The 27,884-nt window shown below is 39.1% G+C and overlaps 1 protein-coding gene across 2 annotated transcripts in view; it reads left to right on the top strand.

Annotated features, from left to right (window-relative positions):
• The first annotated feature begins 10,522 nt into the window (after positions 1 to 10,522).
• Positions 10,523 to 27,884, top strand: part of gcgra (glucagon receptor a) — a 34,680-nt gene continuing 17,318 nt past the window's right edge. Inside the window, exon 1 of one of the 2 annotated variants that reach the window (XM_044332482.1) lies at positions 10,523 to 11,040. The gene's annotated coding sequence lies outside the window, so the exon portion shown is untranslated. The remainder of the gene's footprint in view (positions 11,041 to 27,884) is intronic. The other variant, XM_044332483.1, reaches the window with a different exon arrangement.

Genomic DNA, 27,884 nt, shown 5'->3' with positions numbered 1-27,884 from the left:
GATGAAACATCTCAAAGTGTGCATGTCATTTTGGATTGTACTTTTAGTTCTTAGCAGTGACTGCTACAGGTACTTCAGGACATTCAAGTATATTACGGTAATACTTTCTGGGCTCTGCTATTTTGTACAATCCCTTTATCATTTCTTTCAAAAAAAACCCCAAAACTATTCATCTGCTTACTGTGTTTGTTTCTACTTCTGTTTTTTCAATTGAAAATGTCGATTCAAGATGATCGTCTGGCACAAAAAACAGTGCTAGTGGTGCCAGAGAAAGGAAGAACATACAACGACTAACACAGTTTGAAGTAAAGTGTGTTCATGTGGAATCAAGAATATACGACAAAACACCCAAAACTTGCACAATCTAATCTTGGACATTTCTACTTCAATTTGATGTTAAATCAAGAAAAATCTATTTATATAAAAAGGCACTGGAACACAGGAAATATCCTGGGCTGCTTCAATGATTCACATAATTGTAAGAGAGTTGAGTCATGTCTTACATAAACACATTGTAAAATTGTACTGTTAGGAAATCTCTCCCTTTTTCTCTTATTTCCTGTCTCAAATGTATTCATGTCAGCAGAGGCGCGCTGTTGGAGAAGGCAACGAGCCGTATGTGTTACCATTCAAGATCAGGCATTCACACACATTTTGCTGAGGTCTTTTGAGATGCCAAAACCAAAACCAAAATTAGAGTTTGAGTCCTTATTGACACTGTGCAGAAACCCTAAGCACACACTGGAAATCCACATATTGAAAACTTTAGCTAAGACATAAAAAACAACAACATATAATGATAACACCAGTGATGCAATTAAACATGCTTGCAAATGTCTCTCGAAGGCTGTGTGTGTGTGTCAATGAATCATCGGTATTCTAAAAATTGAAAGCACATAATAGGTCAAAAAAAGTGAAAATATCTTGTGTTTACATTGTTAGCATTCAATACATTTTTCACAGTGCAGGCATTTCAGATATTCAGCAGAGTTCTGCCTCCAGTCTCTCAGGATGAAAGAAGTGAGACAGGTGACTTCCATCCCTTTATCACTCTGCAATGCTCCCACCCACTCTGACTCCCACACTAACACATACAGTAGATAAACACACAAACATGAGAGCAGGGCAGAGTACACAGTGTAACAGCATTTGTTGTACAAACACCTGGAAACACTATATATTATGGTAAATAATTGTTTTAGGACCTGCACAGCCATGGCATTTTTTTTTGTAGAGACATGGATTTTATATGTTTTTGGAATATTGTGGCAGTGAATCCAACCTGAAAAGATAAAAAATATTTCCATTGTACAATATGTGGCTCATTCATGGAGCTATTCTCTTTTTTCCAGTGTTTATTGAAATCATATGTTTAAACGTGAAAAAGAATCCAATGATTGAATAACAGAAAGGTGGAAAACACTATTACACAACTATTCTGTTTTTTAAACCTTTTTTCTGTCTGTTCGCTGTGATGTTTGTGAGACATTAAATTGGCTGTAACAGAAACCTTCGTGCGTCATCTCTCTCAGAGAGAGTTGGAATAAGAAACAGGACTGAAACTCTTAAGCAAAAGCACACACCCTGGAGAAACCGCCATCAATCAAAAACCCTGCTGCCTCAGACGCATGAAAGTGCAAAACAGAAGCATAGAGAGCGTGACAGAGACAGAGATAGAAAAGCACAGGAGACAGGTCAACGCCTCTTTTTAAATAAATTCTGTTAATGAAGAAGAATTAATCCCTGGGGAGCAATTAGAGCTCTAAAGTTTGACTGATGTTTTGTGCATGATATTTGATCAAACAGCATGACCGTCAAGGCTGCAGGAAATGCCATTATTATTTATTTGCAGAAAATTGTGGCAAAGTGTCGCTTTTGTTTCCATTCCTGTACAAATATAAATGTCAGCATTAACTGCATGCGCTGAGCTCCACTGGATGAAAGGACATTTGTGCAGGGTGAGCAGCTACTGAGCTGACTCCTTTTAATGGGATTTTGACATGGACGTATACAGTGGAACTAACTGAATGGCCTGTAGCCAAAATAGGAAGAATGGGCAGCCCACCAGCTTTCCACCCATTATTACAATTATGCCACTCTAAATATGCAGTAATCACCATAATTATGGCCCCTTAGTCAAGGGGCGGCTAACCAACAAACAAACAACCCAGAGTTTCATTTTGCAATCATTTCTTAATGGAGTTAATTATGGAATCAAACAACAAGATGTGATTAAGCATTTTTCAGTTTATTAAATGTGTGAGGAGCTACAAGACAATATAAGCTGCTAAATTTGTCTCAGTGTCTCATGATAACAGGTGCTTTGTGGTTTATCAAACCTGAATCCAATTAGCTGATGCGTGTCAGATCAATATGGACATGCACATTTTTGTTTTAAGAAATAGAACGTGAGATCTATTTAGAGATGATTTACTGCTTTACTGTCAGTAGCGCTCAGTTGCTTTGGAGAATTCAGGGACCACAACAATGTTTTACAACATAAAATTGATGTGGGAGAGTAGAATTGTTCAAATATCTTAATCAAGTGCAGCATTAAGTCAGAGCTGTGTGGTATCAAACTGTTGTCAAACAGGTATTGAAATGGGGATTTTATTGTACTCCATGCATACATCTTCTTTGTCAGTAATAACATTTCTGAAGGACAATCAGTTCATTATTGTATTTGTTTGCGCCTTTATCTGCTCTTTCCACTTTTCACACATAATTAAATTCTCAGTAATTCCATTTACACAGGAGTTAGGTTAAGCAGTGTCTCAGTTAAGCCACACTGTGTTATGGCAAGTGGGGGAATTTCAGGTCAATTGCCAGTTAGAATAAGAGACTTAATGTTCATAATTTGAGTCAACACAGTACTTCTGGAATCATTTCCAAAGCTATTTTGATGTTGGATAATATAGCTGTTGGATAATGTAATTTGGAGCAAAATTAAACAAAAATCATGCTGACAAAGAACATTTACCGCTAACTGAGCATCTGATTGTTTTCAGTTTCCTGTGATGACTGGATACACAATAGCCGTTTGCAACTGTTTGCAGAATTGTTTTATTGTCAGCATTTAAGCGGCACAACATGGTAGGAGTGGTTACCTCTCACAAAAACTACTTTGCTCATCCATTTGAGACTCAGAAATCTTCCAGAATGTTGACATGAGATGTCATGTGTATCTATTTTTATGAACTGCTTTTTGTCTAGACTCTAATATGTTATAAACCACTCCAACTCCCATCAGTCAATTCTTAAATTTACACCAATGTGGGATTGAAGAGTTCCAGCATGCACTGAAATCTGAAACTCTTGACGTGTTTTCATAGTATTAATGTACTTTTCAGCTGTGTACAGAACAAAAACTGTTGGTAACACTGCTGAATAAATGAGTGGAAATAGAAAACAAGTATTATTCATTTTAAAATATCATGTACAGTTCTTAAACTTCATTTTTGAATGAATAAATTATTTGTTTTAGTTTCCATCAAACCACTACAACACATTTTGGAAGCAGAAACCTCACATACTCTTGCTGTTGAATGTTTGAGCTTTTTGAACAGAAGAGCTTCAATAAATATCAATATTGTACAAACCAACATGAATACAACAGTATCAGATACATCCCACATTGGCGCATATTAAAGGACTAAATGCACTTTTAAACTGTGTCTGGCTGTTAATGTTTCATATTTTCGAAAGTACATAAGCTTCCTAATGTTTTGCTAAATAATTTGTTAGCAAAGGCACTTCCTTAGCTGCTTACATTGGGATGTCTGAAATGGACTGTGAGATGTATTAGGTAGACTGAATTATTCAATCATGGGAGCTTTATGAATACACAACAAAGCTTACCCCGTATGAATTATGGTTTCTAAATCGATGTTAACTCTAGCTCGACATTGCCAAACCATAGACATTTAAAAAAAAAAATTGAATCATTGAATACATTTCAAAATATCTCCAATGCTGCCAGAAAGCATTCTTTAATGAACATGAGAGATGGGGAAATCCCCCTGGGCTGCTCTTTTGTCTGTTTGAAGTATTTACTGGACACTAATAAACCATTTTATCGCTATTCAACTCTCTGACTGAATCTGACTCTGCTTTGGATCCTCTCTCACAGTAATTTTTGGGCAAAATGGCAAACTAGATGTACGTGAGAGTTGGCATGGCTTTGAGTTTACGACGTGAAGGAGTGAAGTGGGGGGAGTAAAAGAGTAATGTCTTTGTTGGTCAGTAGTTGTGTGAATAGAGAGATAACACCGTCTGCCAAATGGCTATTTTTACACTCAGGGACATGGTCCAACTTTGTGACATGAGCTGCTGGGCTCTATTGTATCTCCATAGTCCAAAGGAATAAACAGCTGCCGCTGTTCTCAGAATAATTATACACACTTTTTGAGCTGCCCTGTCAGTGAGGAAGACTTTCTTGTGTAGCCATGGTTGGGTAAGAATAGGTTTAAAGAATAGATTATAGTTGATGCATGGCAGCAAACGCTAACAAAATAGGTTTAAAAAAAGTTTAAATTATAGAAATTAAAAGCTCCTCTCTGAGTGGAAAAAGGTCAGTCCTTGGAGTTATGAAACAATTTCAAAACCTGTTAGATAAACAGAAAAATGCATCATTGTCAACCTTTAAGTAATGCTTTTCTTCATTCTAGTTTTAACATTTTACATAGAAGCATTTTAGCACAATTACCTCATGCGTACGTGCAAAATTGAAAGATACTATTAAATAATTGTGATCCATCCTTAACAAAAGCTCTCCCAGGTGCCATGAACCCAGCCTGCTTTCAGAGAGGGTGCTGTAGTTTCACTTGACCCAGTGGAGGGAGCAGTGAGGTCTGATAGTGGATACTGCCCACTCTGGTCTCTGTAGTGGCCTCCCCGAGGGGAATCATTCTCTGGCCAGCTGCCTGTCGGCGGATGCAGGGTGACAACAGAGCAGATAGCCTTTCAGCATGACTGTACATCTATCAGCTTGTCTTTGAACACCCTGCCATTACTGCTGATGGAGATCTGGCCGGAGAACACTCACAGGAGTGCACACGAATGCCTGAATGGAGACATGCAGAGATCGGCTGTTGTATGTTGCCTCAAGTTGACTGGTTTGGAAATGTATGTATGTTGTTCCATTACGTGTTGCCCCAACACACTATTTTCCTCATGCCATCACTGTGGCTCAGGTACTTCCTCTTTCCAAAGTCAAACAGGTGAACTGCTTGGTTAACTTGATTAATAACTTAATTTGGTTAACTGCTTATTTTATCTCATAAAGCCTATTAATAAGTGAGACTGTTATAAAGAGAAGGAAGTGAGTTTATTTTAAAGAAGACAAGAGCTGAACTCGAACCTTATGTAAAAGAGAGAAGTAACAGGAGCGCTGCTGGTGTCCCTTAAACCACCTGTGTTCATGGAAGAACCTGAAGAAGGTGCAAGCTGACACCCGTTGGTGTGTTTTTTAATGACTCTAGCCAACTGAAATAAAGGCCTTTTATTTTTCAAACCTACTTTGAATGCTTGGACCTGGGTTTTTTTATGCCATTTTTTGGTCATAATTCTTCTGCTCTTCTTCAAACCTTATGTGTTGAAAAATGAAGGACTTGGAGTGAGCTTTTATGTGATTGTGAGCAAAGAGGAATTGCTTTGGATGCTGTATTCTGCAAAGTATCTGTTATCCACAATATTGCACTATACACTGTGAATTCCTTTCCAAACTTTGCAAAGACCCATTTTTAAAATAGTTAATCAAACAACAGCATATTGTAGACTTTTACTGTATTTTTATGTTGCAGTTCCCTTAGATGATCTTTGACAAAGCCCTAATTGCTTCTTCTTCTTCTATTAAAACCCCTTTGGAAGATAATGCGGTGAATAACAAGGAAGTGAAGTGTGAAACTATCCATAGAATGCCATTTATTGTTTCTTTACATGACCTACATATACTTCATGTACAGTAATTGTTTTGAAATGAACTGGAATGTAAACCCAGAAGTTTCTGACCAATCACTGAATATTATGAACAAAACCAAGCCAACACATGCATCAAAAGCCTCCAATCTGGTCCAAAACTTGAGAGAATTTCTTCGTGCCACGGAGCACTGATCTCATTGTCTGGCATGGAAAATACGATCCTGCCAAGTAACAGTTGAATGGTCAGACTCAAAGAGCGTGACCAGACGATGAAAACAAGCTTGCGTCCGAGGGCTCGGTGGAGCCAGAGGCCAGGCTGCAGCTGACCCAAACACACACACACACCATACTGCTACTTACCACACTCTCACCTGTCTATTCCCACTGCCAGCGTAGACCTTTGTCACCTCAGCGCCAACTGTTCCCTCCACTGTTCGTTTTCATGGTAGTCAAAAAATGTGCAGCTGAGATGTTTTTTGAGCAGAGTTGGTCTCTGCGGCCGTATGCCTCACGGGTGAAATTTCATATGCACTTTATTCTGATGTAAACAAAGTATCTTGACAAAATGGAAAAGCTATTTTTTTGCTTTTAGATATCTCAGCAGGTGTACAGTGGTGTGTTCGGACTGTATTAGGCTCAAAGCTTTTTTTTATGTGCGTCACAACAACACAGAGCTCCTCTGTGTTTATGTGTAGTTACTTTTCGTAACCTTGTCATGCTCCAAAACCAGAAAACATTCCAATTATCTCTGTGATTGAATTAATTGATTATATATCCAGCGTTTACTTTGCTTCTGCAGTGGGGCTAATCTCTGTTCAGATATTTACCTTGTATACAGTTGCTGACAGATGTGTGCTCTAATCTGACTAGATAGTGTACATAGAAAATATGGAGACAGCAGCCTGCAGAGACAAAACAGAGAAGGGGTGAGTTTACAGGAGGACACCAGGGAAATCAGAACAACATTTTTGTGTATGTGTATCTTATTTATGCACCATTGGCCATATTTTAATATTTTATAAGGGTATGAGTCATGTTATTAATATTAATAGAGCTGCATGTCTCACTTGTGTGTTGTTGCCCTGGCTCCCTCTGTTGGATGGTCTAAGGACTGCTCACCTCCACAAACCCCCCCGTACACATCACCACACACACACACACACACACACACACGCACACACACACACACGTTCACTGTCATTTGGTTAATACTATGTGGCTTTTTCTATTTTCAGCCAGAACACTCTTGCATATGTGAATAGACTTAATGTGTTTTCCATTTTGTGCCCTGGGAGTCTGCTTTAAAGAACAAGGAATATGTCTCACGGTTGGTATTAAATTATCAGTCATTTCTCTCTTTTATAGCTTATAGAGTGCCTCTATAAAAAAAGATACAGATGGTGCTATGATCAAATTGTTGTTGAGCAAGAGGCCTTTGCTATTTAGAGACAAATAGAGCCTATAAATAGATGAGTAGGCTAATTCAGATGCTGTTATATATAATATCTCAGGGGAGAGGCACAGAAAGATGTACATTACGCTCTTGACTGAACTTTTCAATATTATTAAGGGCCGGCTGTGGCTCATGAGATAGAGCGGGTCGTCCACCAATCAGAAGGTTGGTGGTTCAATCCCCAGCTCCTCCAGACCACATGTCGAGTGTCCTTAGGCAAGATACTGAACCCTAAATTGCACCATTGGTGTGTGTATGTGTGTGTGTGTGAATAGGTGAGCGTAGAAACTAGGGGTGTGCCCGAATACAAATACATTATTCGGCAAAGAACAAATAGTAGGTTTTATACAAATATTTGTTTCATACAAATATTTTAAAAATTATTTGTTTTTGGGAGGAAAAAAACCAACATGTCAAATACCAGTTTGCAGGTCGGTTACATCGTTATCTCAGTTTCTCTCCTCTGCTCCACTGTTACATCTATCGGGGGTAAGTCCCAAATGGACTCTCCATAACCTGTTGATCCTCTTCTCCTTTCCACAAAGTTAGGTTGTAAAAAATAGGCAATAAATGAAAAGTGCAAAGCAAGAATCACCTTTGAAGTTCTTCTACATGTTACATGGTGTGCTGTCTCTGTTTTTGCATAAATAGGTAGAGGTCTGTCTGCAATGAGTTGATGAGTAAAGTTTTAACTCAGTAGTCAGCGCAGTCATCTTTGATCCAGGAGACTCCAGTTCGAGACCTGGTTTGGGGACCTCCTCCGTAAGGTAGTTTATTCATGAACACTTATTGTAACACTTTAATTTTCTAAAATTAAAAGCGTAATGAGTACAAAAACAGGATTTTTAAGCCTCTCTCCAATTTTATTTGAATACAAATACAAATACAAATAATTTTGCTGCCTCAACAAATACAAATACTGGGCTCTCTGCACATCCCTGGTAGATACATTGTGATGTACTTTGGATAGAAAGTGATGACGGGCAAGTTGGCATCGTGCATGGCAGCCCTTGCCATCAGTGTGTGAATATATGTGTGAATGTATAGTGCTTTGAGTGGTCTATAGGACTAGAGAAGCGATATATGGGTGCAGTCCATTTACAATTTAACATTATTTCCAGCTGATTTAAAAGCAATTCAATATCGAGGCAATGACGCCTGTCTGGCGGAAGCTCTCATTTTGTGTGACACTGCAGCCTCAGAAAGCTCAAGGCTCTTTTAGTATCACAGCTCCGTCATGTCCTATTCTTGCATGTCTCGTGTTTCATGTCAAGAGGACAAAAGTCACAAAATCTCTTGCCCTCTTCAAAGTCAAGCATCTTCAGCAGCAGCTGTCACAGCGCGCGACTGATAAAAATACATGTGTAGGTGGAGAAATTTGATCTGCTGATTCTGTCCACTCCTACTGGGAATTTATGACTTTTCTTATCAGTAATAAAGAAATTAGATTATTTAACAAAATAAAGAAAAGGTGAAAGGGTTAATGGGTCAAGAGCAATAACTCAGATGCAATAAGATGACAGAATAATAACAAAGTGTGACTGATCTAAATGCACCATAGTTTTTCTAAGCATTAACAATGGTGTAAACTAATAGAATGTATATTGTAGATAGCAGAATACTGTGTGTAATATCATTATATTTGAGGCAGAGTTCTGTCTAGCAGATCATTGCTGACATGCAGAGTTTATTGCCACATTCAGAAGGTCCTTGAACCCTGTTTATGGGCAAAGTTCATGTTAAAAAGTCTCTCTCTCTGTGTGTGTGTGTGTGTGTGTGTGTGTGTGTGTGTGTGTCTGTGTGTGTTTTGCAAGAAGAAACACAGTGTTTTGTTCAGGCATTTAGTGCAACAGCACGCAGCAGTCTACCTTCTTTTCAGTTAAGTGACATTATAGAAGGGATGTTATTTACCGTGTATGTAGCCAAATTTATAGCAAGACAAGGTGATTGACTGATTGCTTAAGAGTCCAAGAAAGTCAAGAGCTTGTGAGTGTTAATATAAGGATCCATAGTGGGAAAACTACAATCACCCAATTAATTCTGAAAACAATGACAGTATTTTCAATAGCTTGCTCAGACGAATCCATTGTGAACACATCCATCTGACTTCACCCGACAACGCAGTCCGCATTTCTCACGAGATAGATCCTCTGAGTAAAACATAAATTGAGCTGCAGTCAGTTTGAATATGCATAGATTACTTCAGCTTGACATTTTAGCAGTGATCACATGGAATTCATGCTTCATTTGCAGTAAAGAACTATTCCTGCCCAAAATCCCCTTAATAAAATCATGAGCACTGCTCAGTCTAGAGAATGAAATGGCCTTGCCAAGGGTAAAGATGCCCAACAGTTTTGCAAAACGACAACCGCGCATCAGAGATACAAGGCATCCAGAGGGAGCAGGACAAAGTTCACTCAGCCACTAAACTATTTAGGAAATTGGAATAAAGTTTAGTGATCCCTGTCTCTCAGAAACACACACACACACGCAATAGGTCCCAGAATATAATAGCAATACACTAATACAAAGGAAGTGTGGTATAATGAAGTCACGAAATTCAAACACTATGAGTCCCTAAAGGAATATTATACAAATATGGCAGTAAGAACATCGCTCTATTTCAGTTTAGCCGTGCCAGTTGCATGACTTGAATAATAATTTCAGTCGTTGGTCAGTTAGTCCACCACTTTGGTCCAAACTGAAATATCTCAACAACTATTGGAGGGATAATAATGAAATTTTGTTCAGACATTTATGTTTCCCAGAGGATGAATCCAACTGACGTGCATGTTTCCCAGATGACTTAAGTGATCCCTTTACTTTGACTCTCGCACCACCAGCAGGATGACATTTTTTGATCGTTATTGAAATTTCTTGATAACTAATAGATGGATTGCAGTGAAAATCCTACATTCATTTTCCTAGATGATAAATATTGTAAAAAAAAAAAAAAAAGAAAAAGAAAAAAACAACCTAAAAAAAACAACAAAAAAACCAAACCTTGATCCCCTGACTTTTTATCTAGCTTTATTATCAGTTAAGTTTTTGAATTTGTCCAATATTTACATTGCATACACCTGCAAAATCTGCTTGCAGGTGTATGCTACCTTGTGTATAGGGCTAATTTGCAAATGAGCATGCTAGCACGTTGAACTATGATGATGAAAATGGTAAGCACAACAACAAAAACATAAACAAACAAAGGAGACAGTCAATACATAATAACACCAGAGATAATAACACACACACACACACACACACACACACACACACACACACACACACACACACACCTGGTCCTCAATTTAGATAGCCCTCTACCACCCCCCCCGTTACGTCACACGGGTACAAGGAGCGCATGCAGCGGTGCGTCTCGCCCTCACAAAGCCAACAGCAACTACACACGCAGAGCTGAACGCGTACTTTTGCTTTTTTTGATTTAATTTCCCATTTTTTTAAATTTAAAACTAGCAACATCAACTTCTCTGCAGTCGCTAACAGAACAGATGATTTCCTGCCGCAGCTGAGGGCAGGCGGTAATTTATTTTCAAAGTTGGATTACAGCGGAGCCGCTTGAGCTGAGAGGAAATATTGTGTCTGCCAGATGTTGCTCAGAAGATGAGCAGCAGTGAAGGACAAATCAGCGGAGCCCCGTGCTGTCAACGGTAACTTGTTTTGTGTTTATTTGATCTAATTGAATGTTTTTTCCACATTTGCTTCATTTGAGCCGTGGCATCACTTACATGGGGAAAAACCCACAATTACAGGCTGCTGTGAGTCTTATAAGATCTCAGCACAAATATCAATAAAACTGTGACTTTAGAGGGAGATTATGATTTACTTCGAAATGCGATTTATGTGAGGATCAGAGACATGTTGTTAGTCAATAAGGGCTTGTGATTTTTCCTGAGGAACATGTTGGGACACAGTTACATTTTTGAATTCCAGCAACTGTAGTTAGTGTCACTTATCGCTCTGTTCAAATGCCGTGTTATCTAAACCATCCCCTATCTGCACTTGGTCTGACCAGTCTGTCAAACCCACAAGTGTGTCAAGTGGACGTCAAGGTAAACGTGACCCGCGCTGTGCACGAATAGAATGACACAGTTTCCCCCAAGTAATATGTTTTATATTACAAATTAACTGTGAAATGCAAATCCAGAGTTTTGACTGCTTAATTCCCTAAATGATTCAAATTAGACGTTTAGTTATTGCTGCATACTTGTGAGAGAAACAAAAGTCCAAGCACTTTTCTGCTTTGTGCAATACTTAATTTTATAGTCAGTAGTTGCTTCATTCAGAGCAAGAATTAATCAAGCTGTTGAGGGGTGAACATAATAAGCAAATAAGTACAATTTTTATTTGTGGTGATAGAACTTAAACGAAATTCTGATGTTGTAAAATGTGGTGTAACTGCATTATTAAAGCGTTAAAGTGTTTCTCTTATCGTCCACCCTGTTCACTGTATAAAACATGCATTTCTTACACAAATTAATGGGACATATTCCAAGCCTGGGACAAGTATTTGTACAATAAATATTTAACATGACGATTTTAACTTTATCTAAACAAAGGACTGCAAATTAGCAGCAGCAGATAAATCATGAGCAACATCAGCTGTTTATTAGAGAGTTTCCAGTTGTGTCTGCAAAACCCGTTTTCACACTGATCGCATAAGAATTTAATTGTTTGGGGAGTTAATTGTCCAGGAGTGATTTTGATCCTAATTAGACCCACTTGAGCAGCATCACGCAAGTGATAGAACAACATGTGGGCCCCTGGTCCCTTGTGCATCTTGTATTCCACTGCACAGAGCGTGGCTAATAAATGCCCCTATTGTTAGGCAAACACCACTCACACATAACTAAACAAACATATTCATTACTAAGACAACACATCTGTTGCAGCGATAAGAGATGCATGCTCCTCAGTGAAGCAGTGGCATCAGCCCTGCGTATACAGGTGCACTCAATGAATGAGTGATGCCTCGGTGTGTGTTGTCTTTAGTGGTAATTTGAAAACATTAGTGGGCAGTACAGGTGCTTCAATGCATGCAAAATACAGATTAGTGTAGACTCTTGTTGCATAAAGTAATCTTCTGCTCTGTAAGTGGTGCTACAATCAGCAGGGTGAACTTCTCGTGGTTTCAAGTTCCATTATGTATGTGGATGAAATTGCTGAATAATAATACAGGGTTTGGGGTAGCTCTTGTTTATAGGTTGCATATATCTTTGACCCTCATATGCATGCATTACATTGTGCATTTGAAAGGCTCGCCAGACTGTGATCTGGCCTCAAGGGGCGAAAACTGAAAGCGGTGAGTGCTTTCTGATCTTTTCACACCCCAGAGAACTGTATGTCAGTACTGTACACCACATGAGACTGCGCAGCTCCAGCATCCTGAGGTCTGCACAAGAGACGGGCTTTTTCAGTGTTTCATGGCTTCATCGGTCTTGTAGAAGGATTTGTATCAGAGTGTGTGAAATGAAGCACTGATATTTAAACTCCTTCCTCTCTGTGTCCGCAATGTCATTTTGTCGCTTGAGCAAGACAGCAGCATTATTACACACATATCATCTCCGCTGCAATTTGTTATCATAGTTTGAGTGTACTTATCTGGAAACTGAAGCTCAGCTGTTTTTTTTTTCTATTTTACCTTTTATGTTCTATCACATTGCAAACCAATGCTGAGAGCCCATGCTGTGTTTTGGAATTGTGGTTTATCTGGATGAGGCTTTGTGGTCGCAGCAAGATATACGCGTAGTTATCTCAGTCACAGACATGATGACAGGTGGGTACAGCTGGCAACTTAGATAACTGTATATCATACCCTACGGTAAAGCAAGAAAGAGTCTATACGAACACACATATTTCAGGAATTTGTCTAGAAGTGAGTGTAAGATCATAAAGAACAGCACTGAAATGGAAAGAAGAAACTGTCTCTGATAGAAGAAACGTTGATTTATATTGGAGCGGAGTGCAGCAGCTAGATTTTCAACTCTTTTAAGAAAACATTCACAAATCAAAAATGGAAGAAAAATGAAAATGTAATAATAGGAAACGTCTTTAGCTACAGTTCAGATCCAGGTCTAACAGACATACAGTATATCACAGTGCTGTCTGCAAAACACTTCAGGCTTTCCTTGTTCACAAACATTTGCTCATCCTGTATGACTTTGATCTGTAACTTGCTGAGTTGGATCCTCGGGCTGCCAAGACAAGAGTTATTCTGCCTGTTAACTTTCAGCTCTCTGTCTGTGGTATCTGTGGCTGCTGCAGAAATATGGTGAAGACATTCAGCTAGGAGTAAATCAAAGATGGGGAGGACACATGATGGAGATAAATTGATTCTCTGGACTCAAGTGTACTGTACATCTTCAAAACAAATTGCCACCATTAGATGCGTTGTACATGACGCCAACTGCTTTGTCCTTTTTGATTGATGTTTTCAGTATAGACTGTCAAGTATTCAATGCTGAAAAGAGGGAAGCTGAAAAAATGCTGAAAGAAACTTTTATTTAGCACTTGAAATGCACTTGGTAGGTCAAAAGCATGGAACATAGCTGACATGCTGTAGGAATGAGGTTAAAACGAGGTGAGCGAAAAAAAGATGTAACGCCTTAGAGGGGAAGAGAGAGGATAATCATACATATCTCTTGTCTTTTGTGGTTTCCTGAGTAAGTGTCACCTCACAAAACGAGAGAGAGCAAGAGCGAGTGAGAAAGAAAGACGGATATATGAAAAGAGAGATTACACAGTGGCTTTGCTTATATTTATGTGGTTCTAGATGTTTCCACAAAGTTCTTTGGCAGCGGTGCAGATAAAGATACAGAGAAGAAGAGAGAGAGACCATCAGAGAAATAGAAGGCAGACTAAAATGGAGACAAAGAGACTGAGCGGGCAAACAAAAGAGAAGGATCTACAGATAGAGATGATCAGGAGATCCTCCGCCGGATGACGGCCCGGAGGGGTGCAGAGGACAGATGTGAGAAGGTGTGTAGATGTCAGCACCCATCAGGTGACCATGGACGCCCTATGTGGCTCTACAGGCTCCAGTTCAAACGGACCCCCATGATGGACCCAGGGGGGACTAAGAATAGCACACACTACAAAGAGCTGTCACTCTGGATTGTAACAGAGCGACGATAAGGGTCCGTCTGGATACTGCCGCTGGGCTCCACTTAGCCCTGTGTGCCATCTAGCTCCTAACACCTTGTCCACAAACACACACGTACATGTACACACTCATGCACGTTCATGCACTCACACGGATGCAAAAGCATAAAAATTGGTCAGGAGATCAAAATCCTAATTTTATAAGACATGCAAAAAATGTCAGAAATGATACAAACAGCACATTTTTGAGCCAAACACCAACAAGTAAACAAACATTGTACTGTCTCTCTATCCTTAGGCCAATTTGTGCAGTTTCTAAAAAAAAAAAAATAATAAAAAAAAAAGCAATAAGGAGCAGTGAGCGGTATTGTTCCCTTAAGAAAATCAGATCGGCAGCAACCAAGGTTCTGTGACTGTTGTATATGCAATTAAGAAAATCTAGTACTTCTCTTAGGGCAGTTTGAGTAAGATTGAAAGAAAGAAGAGCAATGATACACATCATTCTCACCAGTTTTGTAAATAGCCAACTGGTAGTATCAAAGATATTCTATATTATAAAAATGAAACTGGTGCCAATCTGCAGTTCATATTCAGTTTCTGTTGTGGGGAGACAAAAAAATAGATATTTTCACCTGTTTTTTTATGTAGCTTGGCTTCTTGAATCATGTAATATTGCCCACGAAGAGGCTTACCACACCATTAGTATATTACACTATTAAAATATCAGCACAATATAAAATTATACAATATAAAACAAGCACACCCACTATAGGAATAAGTTTAAAACTGCCTAAATATATCCTTGTTTCACTAAAATAAACGACTTGCTGAAAAAAAATGTTTTGCATTGCAACCATACAGAATACGCACCTGGATACACACTGTGCGCTCTTTCCTTTTCTTTCCGTTTCTCTCTCTCACTCTCTCTCTCTCTCTCTCTCTCACACACACACACACACACACACACACACACACGCACACTGTATATGTACACATACACAGTGTTTATATACACAATTTAACGGGAAGGATCAGAACCAACCTAACCCTTCCTGTTAGCGGCAGGAAACATCTACTGCTTATTGAATAGACATCGACTCCCATGTTGCTCCGAGTCACAATTTGATGGGTAATTTTGCTGTCCAACTTTCAGGCACGTGCTGAGTTAAATGGATAAGTTAAGAGTTTATTACATCTTCCCAAGTACACCGAACAGTGTGCCAGAAGCAGAGCAACTGTCTCTTCCTTTAATGAAACCTCTTCCAAACAAGAAAATTGAATTACTTGTTAGTTTTTTATAGAGCAATAAGCTGATACACTTGCAACTGGTGACACTCTTCCATATTTTGACGGGTTTTTTTGTTGAGATACGTTATGAATATGGCTAAAAGTATCAGTGCTTCTCCATTTTGTTTGTTTTCGTTGTTTCAGCCATGGCTGCCTGTTTTTGTCGTTTAGTTTTCATCATATAGGTGACAGCTCAGAGCAATTGTGTTCTTGTTTCTTTGCGGATGTGTGCACACCTAATGTGTTTGCTGGAAACCATTAACTTCTCTGCCCATCTGAGCCGCGTCCTGATGTGGCTCTCTGGTCTCTGGGTAGTGTCTGTTGCCTTCCCTCCACGTTCTCCGCTCAGTACCATGACCAGAATCAGATATGAAGTGCCGCACATTCCATCACTTTCTGCGGTCTGGGTGGCTGCCAATATCTTACCTTCCTGCCCCTGTGAACAAATCCAGACAATGTTTTGATGTTGCCTGCACTGCAGTGGGGAAATAGCGACATTAATCAATTTGACATGCCAAAAGAATCGTACGTCCCCTCAAGTTGGATAGACTGAATTGTTTCTGCAGCGCGGGTCAAGAGTGATCTGCACTTGAGCTTCAGCTGCTGTCAACACAAAGATGGTAGAAAAGTGTTTTTGTTTGGTTTATTTAATAAGTGTGTGTCCTTCCATGGTCAGAAAACATTCCGCCATTCCTTTTTCCACTTTCATACACACTGGACATAAGAAATCTATTATAAAATAGTAAATAAAGCAAAACCAGAGAAGCAGCGCTCTGGAGAGACCCAACGTGTTATTTCATTCTTGGTTCTGTAAGAGCTTTGCTATTTCAGCCTCACAGCACGGAGATTCACCACATTCCCTTTGGGTATCAGCCAGACACTGAAATACTTAAATCATATCCTTCCTGTCTTCACTCAATCAGCTCAAGAAAGTCCCACAAGAAATAGTTGGAGGATTACAAGGTTCACGTAAAGACGACTGTCTGATAGTTAGAGCTGGCTCTGTGGAGGGAAGTAGAGAGAATTCATTCATTATTTGAAATCAATACCTGCTCGCTGTTGTTGTTGGTGTCATTAATAATGACTTTTTTTTCCAACCCATTGATCCTTCAAAATGAAATCCTGTTTAAAATAGCTGTTACAGAGAATGCACTTCTGCAGAAAACGCCCCTTTTCACTTTATAGTATTATTATTATATGAAAACAATAATATCTCAGATACTGTAACACGTAAGAGGTATCAGGATGCTCCTAAGTCTCTGGCATAAAATATTAGTTAGATTGAATCAAAACAGTGACTTTCTTATGCATGATTTCAACCAGCCAGCGGGGATTTTTATTCTTGATAGATTTCGTCTAAATCAAATCCAGACTTTTTCTGTTGTCTATTCTTGACAGATATCGCCTAAACAAAATCCAGATTTTGATTTTGACGTCACATATATTAAGCTGTCAACACCCTTTATTATATAAAATGAACAAGGTATGGGAATGAGAGTGGAGAGCCAACCGTCTTTGATATTTGAGCTCAACAGATGTGGCATAATAATAATTTAGTGCTCCCTCCCATATGTTAATACTTAACCTAACTTCTAAGGACCACTGGTAAATAGCGCTTTACAGACAATCAATCTGCCCATTAAATTAAGTCTGAGCTCATGTGTTGTAGATGTTCTCAGAAGGTCGTGACTGGAATTATCTTTAAGGGCTCAGATAAGTCATGTCGGCCTGAGAGAAATCAGTGGGTTGTGATGATGGAAACACATCACTTGTGCTGCTTTGCTCCAAGATGAATCACACAATCAGGCTCAATGTGGTTTATATGATTACTCACTAATGACCAACCTACACGCTCCAGTGTCGACTGAACAGAGGCCATGTGCACGTGACTCTTCGGGGGTCACTGCTGGACAAGTTGTGGATCAGATTTTTTTTAGAGTTTGAAAGGTGGCAGCTGTGGACATGTCTGGCTCACATCTCACTCAGTGGGGGAGTTAACCTGCCCGTCCTGTGGGAAGTAAATTCTTCTTCAGTGCACTCATTTTCATGTAGGGTGGAGACAGGAGCAAAAAAAACGCTTTATCACAAAAGAATCAATACCAGTAGAGGTGCAGCAAAGGATTGAAGAGATAAAAGAACACAAGGTTTTGCTTTTCTCTGAACTGCTTTGTAAACCCCTAGAGGAGTTAACGGTATTGAGCCATTTTCTGTTTGTGCAGATCCACGTTGGTGAGGCACTAAAAATACCCCCTCCTCCCTTGCAACGTGTGTGGGTCGAGGGTCAAGTGTTGCTCCTTTTGCTCCCCAACACAGCCTATTATCACAGTACAGAGCACAAACAACAGTCACTTTATCTCTGCAACTGCTCAACTGGAAACTGTCGCAACCATGCCTTTGCCGTGGCCTTTGGGCTGCACACAACAACTTTTCTTTAGCCACAAACAAACGGTCAGTAAGTATACGGTCATTACAGTATGAAAGGTTTTGTTTTTCTCTCCTTTTTCAAGTTGATTAAACAAATATGAGGAGAGAAAGTTGTGAATGTCTGACTAAAACATCTTCTTTAGACTATTTTATGTTTATAATCATTCATCATGTATATAAAATCATAATAATCTCTATTTTAAAAGCTCTTTTCTTTAAATTACAAAGACTTCAGAGGAATAAAAAACATGCAAACAAAGGCAGAAGCAAAGACAAGCAATAATAGTGAATAAAAACACACATTAAAAACAGCAAACTGATACAGATTTTATGTCCCCAGGGAGTCATATGTTGTTATATTTCCGTCTGAAAAAAATGGAAAGAAGAAATCACTAGTTTACTGTAAATGAGGTCCTCATGTGACAAGAAATTGCTTTTGGTAATAGAAAGTGAAGTGAAAAACAGGGAAAAAAACAAACAAAGTCAGAAAGAAAGCAATATTAAGCTGCACAGTGTTTGTGGTGCTAATGGTATTTTTACAGTTTCTAAAATAAAAATAATGAGCTGCTAACTAAAATAATGAGCTGCAATGGTTTTATATCTGTCCAAATCTTTTACATAAAAATGTAGGAAGGAATGTTTAAGACATTTTCTGTGTCACATATCAAGATTAATGACATATTTTGGGGGCTCTGACTGCAAAGGCTCAACCGCATCTGGGATCTCAAAGACCAACAGGCTGTATAACTGTAAAAGGTAAAATTAGTCAGTGGATACATGTCCTATGTTTCTTATTCAGTCTTCATCATCTCAGAAATCTGTAAAGCCAAACAACCTATCCACAAAGCCTTCAAAAATGAATCTTGACTTCAAAGTATTTGTTATAGAGTTAGGGTCACCCTTATTCCTTTTAAAACAATGAAACCACAGAGGGAATCTTGGCGTACAGCTTTGTGGGAGAGATGTGTCCACACACTAAAGTAGTCATTGGTTTCAGGATTAACATACAGTATGTGAATTTTGATACAAGATATAATTCCCCTAACTGTAGAGTCAGTGCAGTTCATGCGTGATGAGCTACTGCAGCATACAGTATCCACAGGAGTGGAGACTATTCCCACAACTGGGAGAAATAGTACAAAGTGTCTTTTTTGAGGCTCATAGTCACAATACCGTGTAATAACTTGGGATATCTGCTCTACAGGCATGAGAATATAGGACATACAAGAACATCTGGAAGATGAGGAAGAAAAAAAGCTTTGTTTTGCTGATACAGAAAAGCAAAGAGTGTTAAATATAGAATAACATTCACATGATACTGTTAATAAAATTCTTTCTGTCCTGATTTTATATAAAAATCTTCAACCATCTCAAAGCAGTTTTGAATATCAGCTTTTAATTTTCTTATTTTCAACTTTTCCTGTCTGCCGTTAGTAGAATCGGATGTGCATATTTAAAAAAAAAAGTGTTGAGTGAACAACACAGCACTCATCTACCTCCACAGAACCAAATGTAATAAAAAGCAACTGCAGCAGTCAACACTGTTGCAGTGTGTGCTTGTTGTTAGTGCTGTAACAGGTAAACGGCTTGGAATGAGTGCCGCACACAAATGAACGGATTTGAATTGCAGACCGTGTCAGACTAATATCTTCCAGAGGAGTGTCTTTGTCTGTTTCACCTTTCAAATGAATGAAGCCTCTCCGTACAGTTTACAGTGGTGTGGATTGTTAGAGTTGAAAAACAACATGTCCTCCTGCGTCACTGAAAAGACTGCTGATGTCGGTGTGTTTTTGACCTGGGATGGCTGGACATGGGCCTCCATACTGTGTACACAGCGGGAGACATTGACCTCCATCCACATGTAACACACACACACACACACACACACACACACATGCAGACTCACACTCCCTGCTGAGGGCTGTCACAAGAACACTGGAAACACCCATAAGGTTTACTGTTGGTTTTAGTGACTTAATCAACCCTCTGTGCAAAAGCCTCTGTTGACAATGCTTGCCAAGAGCAATTTTTATAGAGCAAAATAATTTATGCATGTATCACTGAGATATGTCGCACTGCCAGCTGTCAGTGGTGTTTTGCGCACATGTGATAAAACTCTCATTAAATGCATTCTCTTGAGTGTTCAAATGTTTTCTGCACTTAGTGGGATGATACATGGGATCACACTCTGCCCCTCATGTTTCAGTTTCTGTAAAAACAATAGTTGAGGAAAGACTTTTACATTTAAAATGTAGGTTTTTTTGGCCAACATGCATTAAAAATAGATGTACAATGCACTGGAAATAGACTCTATTGTCACTGTACTGTATGTTGCATAATGTGAATGTTTCTTTTTGTGTGGGAACAGTTTGAGGAGCAAATATCTGACAACATCACAAATAATCAGTAGGAAAATATAAGGTGTGGCGCATCAAACAGCATCAGTTTTCAGTCATCAAACCCTCATATTATTCTGATAATAACTAACTAAGCAGTTAGTCTGTGAAATGCATTAATTTCCTCTCAAATTGAATTTGTACTGAGATATATGAGACAGATAATTTTTACCATCTGCTGGCATTTTATCACCATGTGCTGTGTAAAGGCTTGCAGAACTGAGCAATGTCACGGCTTTTATATGTCTCTCATGACCCTCTGAACCTGTCCGCAGCTGAGTGAGTCGCTGGCTTCTTTCTGCGTAGTGATTCATGCTCATCACCTCTGCTCTAAAGCTCTCTCCTGTCAAACCTCATCTCCTCCTCTCTTTTAAAGAACTGCCATTAACTATGCTCTCCTCCCTTCCCTGAGCCATAAACTAAACACATCAAATATTCATTATGCACTAGCACACTAGTGCTACGGAGTATTATATTCATGCTCTCACCACTGGCCTGTGTTGAACTGCTCAAGGTCTATCGAGAGCTCAAGACGACCTCACACAACATCCATCCAGCCGCTCTTTGCAGAAGGTTTGACTGCAGGCTTTTGGCTATCAGCATAACAGATCTTAAACATACGAGTAAACGGAAGACAGACACATTTAAATTCTATCCCTCTTATGCATAATCCCACCTCTCTTTGTATGCCCTTTTCTGGTCTGTTAGGTTATTATAGCTACAGGCTGTGACATTTCTCCAGAGAAGCTGTACTCTCTTAAGTACATAAATCCATCTACAGTAGAGGTACTGTGTTGTCATATGTGCTTAAAGTCTTTCTGTGTGTGATTCTTTTTGGGTTTGTCATAGCCATTTTGACAGTTTTAGCTTTCCGCAGTTAAATTGTTTTGGCAAAGTGAGGTTATTTCTGGTCAGTCCTCAGTTCTTCAAGACGACATTTGAGGTTTACGACATGAGTAAAGTGAGAATTAGACGGTACAGTACTTATGGTAACACTAGACTTGAAGCACTGATGGCTAAAGGAATAGTTTGACATTTTGTTTAATTATTCACTTTCATGTCTGTAAACAGTAAATGTGTAGCTGGAGCCAGCAGCTGTTTATCTTAACTTAACTGGAAACTCAGTCTAAAGGTAACAAAATCCGCATACAGCTCCTCTAAAGCTCACTAATTAAAACGATATATCATGTTTGTAAAATCTGTGCAAAAGCTTAAGTGCAAAATTTGCTGTTTTACAGGGGAATATGTGCCAGTAACTTCCTGGAGTCTTTGCTGGTTGCCTGGAAACTGTTTTCAGTCAAGAAATAGTTTTTACACTTCAACAGCAGGTTGCCTTCTTCATGCAAAGTCATTCTCACTCTCTGCAAGACAACGAATAAGCTCATGCTCCAAAATGTCAAACTATTCCTTTAAGTGAAGGGCTAGCAGATTGGGAGTGAATTTAGTCAGTGAAGGGTCCTCATAAGGACAGGAGTGCAAGAGTGTGTGTGTGAGTGAGCGAGTGTGTGTATATTTGTGTGCTCATCTGTTTTACTGCCTAATTAGCCTCTGTTTGCTGATTACATTACCTGCATTACATAGCCACCGAAACGTTTCTAACAGGTGTGTTTTTGCAGGCTGACATAACTGCAGCTGTGACGCAACTGTTTTACAGTATTATGACTCTCTTATACTACGTCCAAAGCCCATCATTTCAATTTTACCTGTTTTTTAAATTCCAAAAATACCAGGGACCTTAACCCTAACCCTAACCTTTCTTTGAGGAATCTCCCTAGTTTACTTTCCATGTTAGTATTTTTTGGTTTGAACAGGTGAAAGTATACTAAAAGAAGATAAAGATAAACAAAAGTAATTGAACTAATTTAGTGAAATACTTATGTTTTGTTTATTAAGAATGTAAAGAAAGTCCACACTACATACAGTATATTAAATTGACATGACTTTATTATAGCAGCACAGATGAGACTGTAGATTGGTTTATTCTTAACATTCTTGACCTACATTACATCTACAGCTACTGAGCTGCTTTCCTTCCCTCGCTCACTCTATTGCTCACTGCTGCGTGACATGTTAATATCTTGTTTGCCTTGCACCACACTTTCTCATGAATGACTGAAGATTTTGATGCTGCACAGTGCATGTCAGTCCTCCTTGGTGATGAGAGGCAGGATATGTTATTTTACAGTCTATAAACTGTATCTCCAGTGTACAGACATGGGAAATGATAACGCTGTAGGTCTTGTCTGCCTAATGAGATGATTGAAAACAAAACCAGGCCAGAAGCACTCAACAACGTACAGTCCACGTTCGTGGATCAGATCTCTGTTTTGCTTTTTACTGTATTTCAGGCTGAGTGAGCTGATTTATGTTTGCAGATAACGTCTGTTGTGGTGACCCGGACTGTTTGTGTGGTTAATTCATTCTTCCAAGTGGGGAAAGCTGCAACAAGTGAACCCATAGCTCTTCATGGGAGAATAAATAACACTTGAGGCCCATTTAGATATCTGTGCAGCTCAGAAAAGAACAGAAGCGTTAGCGTATAGCTGCCTTACATGCCTCACACTGGCTCTTTGCAGCACAGATGGCTCTTCAAGATACAAATACACTGAGGCACTTTTTTCTTGTAGCTAACAAGCAGCTGGAGTCAATAACAAATCATCAACTGGGTAAGCAGTGGGTCACCTTTGGGTATGCATGAAAAAACAACACATAGACTGCACAAATGAGACACCTCCGGCAAACTGAAATTATTTTGGGAGCATTACAGACACGTACTTGAGGCGAAGTTAACATAATGATGGCTTTGAGCGTGTTTGTGTGTCCGTATGTGGGTGTGTTAAGAGAGGTGAGCCAGAGAGAGTGGCAGAGCATTATGTGTGTATAACTGAGAAGATGGAGCGGCAGATAAAGTCGTTTTGCACTCTCTGTCAAGTGGTAGTAAGGAATTGAGTTTATTTAGATTAAAGATAATACAGATGCTGAGAGGGGGAAATGGAGTGAGATAACACAGATGCGGATGAGCAATACAGAAAAGGAAGGTTGGGAGCTGTGGGAGCCAAGTGAAATCGAGACAAATCACCTTGATTTACTTTATGGAAGTCCCCGTATTACATTACACCAACAAATTCTGCATTAAGAATCGCAGCATTAGACCTCCTTGATCTCTGCTTGTGTCCGTGTTATAGTTAAGAAGGCAATTAAGTCATTATCATCATCTGCTGAGGCAGAATGCTGCCCTCTATTTTGTACAACAGTCATATGAATTTTCTAGTACATGAAATTATTCATTTTTCGCCTCTTGGGATGCCATTAATGTCAGCTCTTAGGAACATCAGCTTCACCAGTTATTTTAAGGACCCGCTGCACACCCACACACACACACACACACACACACACACGCACAGATACACACACACACATTAATATACTCACTAAATCATTGTAGTAGCCTGAAGGTTAAAAAGTAACCAGCTGGACCAACTTTTTCCTGGAAATTAAGGCATCTGTTATTTTATCTTTTTATTATTATCAATAAATACTGCAAAAAGAACAGAATCAACAATGAATTTATCTTGTTGTTGTTGAAGTGTTGTGTGTTAAACCAAAGCCTGATGTATTGTAGTTTCTGTGCAGTTGCAGTGAAACCCAAAAGAGCCAAAACAATGCATTTGGTTGACTGTCTTTATGATGAACATAGTCATCCCTGTGACGTCTGCCAGACATGGAGCTACTCTCCAGAGAAAGAAAAAGAAAGAAAATTGTGGTTTTGTCTCAAAGTAAACTTAACAGGTAATGTTCATTGCATTAAAGGAATTTGTCAGCAAGTGCAAGGATTGCACTTTATAAGTAGTTTTTGGGTTCAGACACAGACGCAAGCAACATCAGATTGTAGCTACACTGACAGTACTTGTTAGTGGGATAAATTTATTTGGTTTTGGTCTCCTTGGGGGATTTGGTGATAACAATAATAACAAAACAATTCCAGCCTTATCCTCTCTATTACAGTAGCGATTCAACCAACAAGTGCTTTTAGATTTACTGTTCTAAGCTTCTTCAGGGGTTCTTTAATGTCCCTAAAGTGTAATTTCCTTCTGTACGGCTGCTGAGATATGTGGGGAAACAACACAACCACAATTGGTTTGAGATAAAAATGAAAATGTAGAAGAAACATATGAAGTCGTCATCTGCACTGACTGTCCTTACTGTTGACTTTGACACTCTTTACCTGATCTGATGGCATTTCCTCCATCATGAATGCTCTCAAGTCAACAATTATCATAAATGCCCAGGGTTAGGGTTAATTACCATTCTTCAAATGTTCCTTTGGTTCCTCTAAGCATCCTCTGAGCACACAGTATGGCCTCTTTCCCTGGAGCTCTCCCCTTCTAAATGATGTAAAATGTTTTGCTTTTTTAGGGGGGGGGGGGCTGAACTGTCTGGCTAAATAAGGCTTAAGACATCCAGTGCTATGCACGGTGTTCACTATGCTGCACAGCTTTGCCACTGGCTGTGTATGACAAACCTCCACTTTCTCTGAGTGTTTGAAAAATTCCAGAGATTGACAGAGCAGCCTCAAGGAGCTCCGGGGATTACTGCACATAAACACTCCCTGCCAGCTCAACGTAGAGCCATGTGGATACAATACGCACAGCGTGGAGGAGACACAGCGTAGGAATCACTCAGGCCTTTTCATAATTCAGCAGGTCTATTTGGAGTTATCTCATAAACATTAAACATTACAGAGAGTATTATAGGAGGAGCTTGTGTGAGTTCCTCTCCTGCTCATATATATTGAGATCAAGTAATGATGCTAAAGCTCTTCACAGGTTTTTTTTTATGTTTGTGTGTGTGAATAAGGGCATATCTCTGTGTGTGACTACACTGAAAGGGACTCAAAGTAAGTTATATCCTTTGTGTATGTTTCTTTTATCTCTTTTATCTGTCTGCTCTCTGTTGTTTGCTTTGTCCTCAAGCATCATTTCTACCTCCCTATGTTATGTTTACAGTATTGCTGACAATCTCATCAGTTGATCATGCAGTACAGACACCATCTATCAGGGCTAGTCTCATTAGTCGATACCAATCTTGGTGTCCGGTGTACTCATGCCTCCTCAAAGTGTTTGATCATTACTCTTTGATTGTGAAGTTTTCAGATTGGCTTTGTGTTTCTTCCAAGTCTTCTTTCATTCTTCCTGGTGTGATTGTGCTTGTACAGTAACTTTGGGTTGTTTTTTTTTGCTTGGGAAGAAACTGTGTCCAGAGACAAATTTGAACGAAGTGAAAGGGGTCTTATTTGGTCTTGCTTTAAGCTTTGCATTTATTTATTTCCCTTAACAGATGTAGTCCCCATTGGACTTAATTAAGCAGTTTTATCATGTGGTTCTGATAACAGTGTTTGTTTGTCAAACAGCAGCTCAAACCCTTATTAGAACTAAAAGTAAAGTTGTGCAGTGTCAGAGCATCTTAAAAAAAGCCCCTGAGAGTCACATCTAAAATGAAAGGCAGTCTGGACTTCTTCTGATCTTAATTCTGACTTCTACTATAACAGAATAAAAACAGTGTCATTAAATCTCACCGCTGTCAGAAGAACATAGTCACCATTTTTTTTGGAAATCAAACCACATCCTTTCACGTATTGAGGCCGTTGAGACCACAAACTTAACGGCTGTACCATACACTTTTGGAAGAGATAAGGCTTTTAGTAAATGTCGCAGCAAGCACTGCTTTCTATTAGCAGACAGCTGAGTAAGTGTGTTTGACTTGTCATGCTAACCTGCAAGTGTTGACAGCTGAAATCGCTGCGTTCGCTTCACTCCTTGCTCGTATGTTTATACCAAATCTCAGACAGTTGGTGCGAATGTCTCTGAGAGATTAATTACAATGACAGAGCACTTTTATTCTCAAGAGACAACTCTGAAATGCTTTACATATTTTGTGCTTTATATGGTGGATATTCTCCAGAGAAATACAGTCGTTGAATGTAAAAAAAGGTCATTGATTGGACTTGATGATGGATTTAAGGGTTGTTATGAGCTGAATTAGTTCAAGATATGCGTTTGACCTCATTTTGATGCACAAGTGGGTTCAGCATTATCACACTGAGGCCCGTGATTGCTGTGCCTGGGTGGGACTGAAGGCACAGAGGGCCTCTGCTTACACACACATAGGTTGTTCGCTCTGGCTTGGTGTTAATTGGGTACTTGAATCATCTAATCAAGTTTTGTCTACTTTAATTTACATGCATGAGAGGGCCAGGATATTTTAAGGACAATTTTAAGGACAATTTAATTTTATTGTCTCTGATTCTGCGTCATTTGGCATATTTTTTCTTGCATATATTATAGACTATTATGTTTGTAACCTGCAGTGCCAGTGGTTGAGGCCCATTTGCGGGAAAACTTCATGGCTTTTGAGATTCAAATTCAATGTTAAGTCTGTAGTTGGAGTGGATGGGTCACCACAGAAACAATGGATGCTACACACAGCTACAAGCTGTGTGTGCAAGCAATACAAACAATGTAAATATTTCCCCCCCGCATCTTTGTGCCAGTTCGGTCAGTGAGAATCAGCAAGTACACAGACACAGACAAATAAGCTAAGTCCTTGTTTGATTTTCAGCCCTTTGCTGAAAATCAGATTTTATTGCCAGACAACTAGTCTTTGTTCATTTCATGGCAGAAGCTTTGTTTTGTTATCATGACCATGCTTGGATCATGATCACTTTAATTCCCTTTTTTAAAAGCAGAGTGCTTTGTGTAATGGCTGTTTTATGATGAAGAGCGCAGTAGGTTCCACCATGAAACAGGTTCTCCCAGGAGGAAACTTTGTGAAGGGGCTCTTGTGCTAATGGAAATATCACTAAAAGTATCACATTGACAGGTGATAAAATAATACATAATGGGTCAGCTAACAGTTGGCAGCAAACATCAGGGACAGTTTGTCTGTGGCCTTACAATGTAATTAGGAATGAGAGATTGATTGAGGGAATTACTATTACTGTATATCAAATTGGAATTGATGCACCATGTAATTTATTTTGACATTTTCCAGAAAATACTGTAACCGTTGACACCAAATTTGCACTGCAAGGCTTTATTGTTACCAAACACTAAGTACAATCAGCAGGAAAGAAGAAAAAATACAACTGTACAGCCAAAAGAATTACAAGTTTGCCAGAAAAAATCTCTGTCATCTGTCATGACTATTGACTGAATAGCAAGAGGATGAAGTCATTACTCATATCCATTGTTATAAATCACAATCAAATAGTCACTTTATTCAGTTTT

Source organism: Thunnus albacares, chromosome 17, assembly GCF_914725855.1.
Source record: "Thunnus albacares chromosome 17, fThuAlb1.1, whole genome shotgun sequence".
NCBI classification, from domain to species: domain Eukaryota; kingdom Metazoa; phylum Chordata; class Actinopteri; order Scombriformes; family Scombridae; genus Thunnus; species Thunnus albacares.
The sequence above is the reverse complement of the archived record's forward strand: the minus strand, read 5'-3'. Positions and strand labels throughout refer to the sequence as shown.